The sequence below is a fragment of the Oncorhynchus gorbuscha genome, linkage group LG09, assembly GCF_021184085.1.
Source record: "Oncorhynchus gorbuscha isolate QuinsamMale2020 ecotype Even-year linkage group LG09, OgorEven_v1.0, whole genome shotgun sequence".
Taxonomy (NCBI): domain Eukaryota; kingdom Metazoa; phylum Chordata; class Actinopteri; order Salmoniformes; family Salmonidae; genus Oncorhynchus; species Oncorhynchus gorbuscha.
The window spans coordinates 31,932,227-31,939,397 of record NC_060181.1 but is presented as its reverse complement, the minus strand read 5'-3'; positions in this window follow the sequence as shown (position 1 = coordinate 31,939,397).

Genomic DNA, 7,171 nt, shown 5'->3' with positions numbered 1-7,171 from the left:
CTGCATCTCAATTTCACTCTGCTCTGTAGCCATGGCATTCATTAAGGCACACTCCCTCTTTAGCTCTGTCTCCCTCCCTCCCTCTCCCTCTCCCTCCCTCACTCTCACTCTCTCGCTTTCTCAATTCAATGGGCTTTATTGGCATGGGAAACATATGACTAACAAATTTCACCTAACAGATATGGCAATTTATCAAAATTGAATTTGTTTTCAAATTCTTTGTGGGTTTGTGTAATCTGAGGAAAATATGTGTTTCTAGTATGGTCATACATTTGGCAGGAGGTTACAGTGGCCTCTCTCAAAAGCAAGGATATGCACACTGAGTCTGTCTGTAGTCAAAGCGTTCCTTAATTTTCGGTCAGTCACAGTGGTCAGGTATTCTGCCACTGTGGACTCTGTTTAGGGCAAAATAGCATTCTAGTTTGCTCTTTATCTAATTCAGTCTCTCTCTCATTCCAATGGCACGTTGTGTTAGCTAATCCAAGTTCATCATTTCAAAAGGCTAATTGATCATTAGAAAACCCTTCTGCAATTATGTTTGCACAGATGAAAAGTGTTCTGATTAAAGAAGCAATACAACTGGCCTTCTTTAGACTAGTTGAGTATCTGTCTTCTTGCTTTTATTCTAGTTAGAGCCAGTTTACACTGTTCTTTAAAGGGAGTAGTTCACAGGGTTGTACGAGATCTTCAGTGTCTTTCTCAAAACAAGAATAGACTGACGAGTTTGAGAAGAAAGTCCTTTGTTTATGGCCATTTTGAGCCTGTAATCGAACACACAAATGCTGATGCTCCAGATACTCAACTAGTCTTAAGTGGGCCAGTTTTATTGCTTCTTTAATCGGAACAATAGTTTTCAGCTGTGCTAACATAATTGCAAAAGGGTTTTCTAATGATCAATTAGCCTTTTAAATTATAAACTTGGATTAGCTAACACAACTTGCCATTGGAACACAGGAGTGATGGTTGCAGATATAGGGCCTCTGTACACCTATGCAGATATTCCATAAAAAAATCTGCCGTTTCCAACTACAGTAGTAATTTACAACATTAACAATGTCTACACTGTATTTCCGATCAATTTGATGTTATTTGAACAGACAAAAAAATGTGCTTTTCTTTCAAAAACAAGGACATTTCTAAGTGACCCCTAACTTCTGAACGTTAGTGTACGTTTTGGATCAGTCTCAGTGATATTTGGGGTTGTTTTCAATGACCCTGGATGTGGGCTGAGAGGAACTTTAGTGTGGTCTGAATACAGTGTGACTTTTGTTCTGTTACACCTAATTTAAAATCTTAATGTGAGAATGAACTTTGATAATATCTCGATATTAGAATAAATATGGTGTTAAGTGGCAACCCTGTTTAACACCCTTTACCTGTATGATTGTCTCGGAAAAATAACCATTGTTTAATGACAGGTAAAGATATCTCATCTAGGTAGATTTAATATCCTAATGATAAAGACACAGAATGCCCCATTAGAGCCTAGTCATCCTGAGTGACAGAGAGACAAGACAAATGACAACCCTACTCACTCTGTGGCCTGGCCCCTGGCTCTGTGCTCACATTGTGGCCCCCAGTCCCCTGCTCTCTGAACTCGTATTATCCTGTTCACTGAGGCACAGGTGGTGATTTACCTAACTTAATTTGGTCATTAAGGCGCTCTGGTCGTTTCAGTGCCATCCTCCCCTCAGGCCCTGAGAGAGAGCTGCAGTGATTAAAACCAAACTATTTGGCTCCCTCAAGCCTCATCCTGCTACCACCTCAACTCCAATGCTGTTACCTCCTCAACCCTAATCCCCAGTCCTTCCCTTGACTTTTCCACATTTTGTTACGTTACAGCTTTATCTAAAATGGATTAAAGTCATTTTTTCTCATCAATCTACACACAATACCCCATAATGGCAAAGTATAAACAGAAATATACCTACAGCCTCCTACTTGTACTGGACTCCAAGTGCATCATCAGAATCAATCCCTCTAATCTTCATTCTACCCCTCAACCCCAATCCTGCTACCCCCTCAACCCCATCCATGACCCCTGCTACCCTGCTTACCCAATAGGCTGCCACATCCAATTAATGAATATGTCCCACGACAATGATATCTGGTTAATTGATGCTTAAGAGTAGGCCTCTGATTTCTCTTCCTAACAGGGCTTCCTAGGATATGATTGGAGAGTGTATCTGCCATCAAATGATTGCATGCATGGTACACTAGATACATTGACAGGATTGTTTAACACCTATAATGTGCAATATGGAAGGATCAGATGTGGATGTAGAAGTCTTTAGGCGTGTGTGTTTGCTTAAGGGGTGATGTCAACAGACACTAACATTGTAATAATGGATGGGTCAGCTAAACTTTCCCTAGGTGTGCACACACACACACACACACACACACACACACACACACACACACACACACACACACACACACACACACACACAGTGAAAAGTCTTTCATTTCATTGCTCACACACACCCTGCAGCTCTTTGATATTATATTTAGTCCCCTGAAAAATGTGTTGACAAATCAATTTATGGGGCTTAATAACCTTAAACAGGGTCATTTCATCGACTTTGACAGCATGAAGGACATTTTGGGAGGAAATAGACAAACACGTCACAATCTAACGTGACACAGCACTCATTTACCACAGAGGTGAGAAGCATTAGCTTCTGAGGCGATGACTAGAACTGGCAGTTACCACCTCGGGGGGAGATGAATGAATAGCTGACCTTTACTTTTTCAAACTGATCTCTTGCCATTGCACAACTCTAATATGTTTAATCTGGCCCCACCTCTAGCATGTTTAAAATAGCCACCTCTAGCATGTTTAAGATAGCCCCACATCTAGCGTGTTTAAGATAGCCACCTCTAACATGTTTAATCTGGCCCCACCTCTAGCATGTTTAAACTAGCCACCTCTAACATGTTTAATCTGGCCCCACCTCTAGCATGTTTAAGATAGCCCCACCTCTAGCATGTTTAAGATAGCCACCTCTAACATGTTTAATCTGGCCCCACCTCTAGCATGTTTAAGATAGCCCCACCTCTAGCATGTTTAAGATAGCCACCTCTAACATGTTTAATCTGGCCCCACCTCTAGAATGTTTAAGATAGCCACCTCTAACATGTTTAATCTGGCCCCACCTCTAGCATGTTTAAACTAGCCACCTCTAACATGTTAATCTGGCCCCACCTCTAGCATGTTTAAACTAGTCACCTCTAACATGTTTCATCTGGCCCCACCTCTAGCATGTTTAAGATAGCCCCACCTCTAGCATGTTTAAGATAGCCACCTCTAACATGTTTAAGATCGCCACCTCTAGCATGTTTAAGATAGCCCCACATCTTGCATGTTTAAGATAGCCACCTCTAGCATGTTTAAACTAGCCCCACCTCTAGCATGTTTAAACTTGCCACCTCTAACATGTTTAATCTGGCCCCACCTCTAGCATGTTTAAGATAGCCCCACCTCTAACATGTTTAATCTGGCCCCACCTATAGCATGTTTAAGATAGCCCCACCTCTAGCATGTTTAAGATAGCCACCTCTAACATGTTTAATCTGGCCCCACCTCTAGAATGTTTAAACTAGCCACCTCTAACATGTTTAATCTGGCCCCACCTCTAGCATGTTTAAGATATCCCCACATCTAGCATGTTTAAAATAGCCACCTCTAACATGTTTAATCTGGCCCCACCTCTAGCATGTTTAAGATAGCCCCACTTCTAGCATGTTTAAAATAGCCACCTCTAACATGTTTAATCTGGCCCCACCTCTAGCATGTTTAAACTAGCCACCTCTAACATGTTTAATCTGGCCCCACCTCTAGCATGTTTAAGATAGCCCCACCTCTAGCATGTTTAAGATAGCCCCACATCTTGCATGTTTAAGATAGCCACCTCTAGCATGTTTAAACTAGCCCCACCTCTAGCATGTTTAAACTAGCCACCTCTAACATGTTTAATCTGGCCCCACCTCTAGCATGTTTAAGATAGCCCCGCCTCTAGCATGTTTAAGATAGCCACCTCTAACATGTTTAATCTGGCCCCACCTATAGCATGTTTAAGATAGCCACCGCTAACATGTTTAATCTGGCCCCACCACTAGCATGTGTAAACTAGCCCCACTTCTAGCATGTTTAAACCAGTCCCTCTTCTAACATCTCCTCTAGCATATGCTAGCAGCTAGCCCCCTATGTGGCATGTTGAAGCTAGCACCACCTCCTGCATGTGAAAGCTTGCTAGCTTGAACAAACATCCACAGCATTTACCCATTAATGTGATTTCAGGGAATGTCTGAGAAATGGCCTTTAAAATGTGCATTTGGTATTGCAACACCCCTTTTAATGAATCCCAGCGTATGTGTGGTTCACTGGTGGATGTAAAAGGTGAGAGGCGAAGTCAAATGGAATGGAATGTAAACAGTGGACATCTGTTATCAAAGTCGTTTTACTATAATTGTAAATTTGACCTCTCTGTCAAAATGTATACATATTATTTTTTACCTCTGCCCATTTGAGTTTGCATACACAAGCATATACTTCTTCCGTTAGTTGGAAATAGGAGTCTTTTTAATCTATAGTTTACAATGCACAACCATTTTGACATAATATTTGAGTATTTCTGTTGTGCCAGTTTAACATTACTCCCACTGTTGTGCACTGTTGCCTTCTCTGTTTGCCTTCTCCACAGTGCTCTCAGCTAACCTGCATGCCCTCACGTTGCATAAGGCTTATATAAGGGAGTCTGAGAGGAGTGAGCTTGTATAGAAACAACAGTTACCATTTAGCAAAAAGCCTTTTCACAGTTCAGCTATTTTAGGGAAATCCCAATGACTATACAGTACTTACCCATACCATTTATTATGGTTTATTTCATAAATAAAAAATGGGACAGATTTCCAGGGAGAATGTGAAGAAAACCTTCCCAAATCAGCCAGATATCAGAGTGAATACATGTTTTTTGATTGTAAAACAAACAATCACCATGGCCGATAGAAAAACAACCACATTGTGATTCCCAGACAGGGAAAAAGCAGGCAATTTGCATAAAACTGTATTTTTTAATCAGCTCTATTTGTTGGATTTCAATACCCCCCACTCACTGCTGCTGCTTCCCCAGCCCCGATCCTGGCCCGTGTCTCATTGGTCGGTAGGAAATGGCCATCTAACATGTTCTACGTGACTTCCTCCTAAAAGAAAGGAATCTGTGGTGGAAAATGAGAACAATGAACGATGAAATTAATGAGGATGGGATCTGGGCTGTGGCTGTAACATCCGAACCATGTTAGTCATACATACAGTCAGGTCCAAAATTGCTTCAGTTTTTCCAATGGCAAACCCACCACTGAGGTGTGTGGCCAAAGAGCTCTATTTTCATGTCGTCTGAACATAGCACCACCTGGAGTTTGATAAACAGCATTGGCACTTGGATTTGAACCGGTGCTATGGTCAGATGACATGAAAATAGAGCCACTTGGCAATGCACCAGCGGTGGGTTTGGTGTTTAAAAATAGAAGCATATGCAGAAAAGTACCTCATACCTACAGTAAAATATGGTGGTGGATCTTTGATGTTATGGGGCTATTTTGCTTCCCCTGGTCCTGTGGCCCTTATTAAGGTCAACGACATCATGAACTCTACCAAGTACCAGGACATTGTAGCCAAAAACCTGGTTGACTCCCCAAGGGGATCTTCCAGCAAAACAACAACTCCAGGTACTAATCAAAATCCACAAAGAAAAATAACTTTTTAATCCAGTCTGATATATTATATTATTATTATTATTATTATTATTATTATATACACTCCAAACAGCCTACCAAACTGCTCGGGGGGCGTCCGCATGGTCCTGAAGCACACCAGTACCTCATTTTGTATCACGTTCCAATGATAAAACTGGGACTACACCCGGACTCCACCCAAACACGGCTAGAACACACTACTCCACCGGATCCTTGCCGTAAGTTCTGGACCTTGGCACCGGATCACCGCTGCTACCGAGTGAGTATAGTGGCTAACGCCCCTGCCCCGAAGCTAGCACCAGTTAGCCCTGAGCCAGACGTATCTCCCGGATAGAAAACTAAATTACTACAACTACAAGACCTCTTTCGCCATCTGGCTTGGAACCTTAGTCGACACGGTGCCCCGCCGCACCACCACGACAGGTCTGTTGATGAATATTCCATCCGCTGTGCCTTCGACCGGCCTCCGCCAGACATCGGAGCAGACACTTCTACTAGCCCTGGGCTACTAACTTTAAACACCACGTCGCCCGTGTGATAGGCTGGTAGCGACTACTCCGTAGCGTCCCAGTCCCATATATTGCTGTCCCCTGGACCCTATGATCACTTGGCTACATAGCTGATGCCCGCTGGACTGTCCATTAATCACGGTACTCCATTCTGTTTATTTATTATTTTTTTAGTTTGGTTCCCAGGCACCCTCATTTGTTGACTTTTGTGATCGAAAAAGCCTTGGTTTCATGCATGTCAACATCAGAAGTATCCTCCCTAATTTTGTTTTACTCACTGTTTTAGCACACTCCGCCAACCCCGATGTCCTTGCCGTGTCTGAATCATGGCGTAGGAAGGCCACCAACAATTCTGAGATTTCCATACCCAGCTACAACATTTTCCATCAAGATAGAACTGTCAAAGTAGGAGGAGTTGCAATCTACTGCAGAGATAGCCTGCAAAGTTCTGTCTTACTTTCCAGGTCTATACCCAAACAGTGTGAACTTCTAATTTTAAAAATGAACCTCTCCAGAAATAAGTCTCTATCGACCCCCCTCCGCTCCCAGCTGTGCCCTGGACACCATTTGTAAATTGATCACCCCCTTCTAGTTTCAGAGTTCATTCTGGTAGGCGACCTAAACTGGGATATGCTTAACACCCCGGCAGTCCTACAATCTAAGCTAGATGCCCTCAATCTCACACAAATGATCAAGGAACCCACCAGGTACAACCCTAAATCTGTTAACATGGGCACCCTCATAAACATTATCCTGACCAACTTGCCCTCCAAATAAACCTCCGCTGTTTTCAATCAGGATCTCAGCGATCACTGCCTCATTGCCTGTATCTATGGGTCCGCGGTCAAACGGCCACCCCTCATCACTGTCAAATGCTCCCTAAAACACTTCTGTGAGCAGGCCTTTCT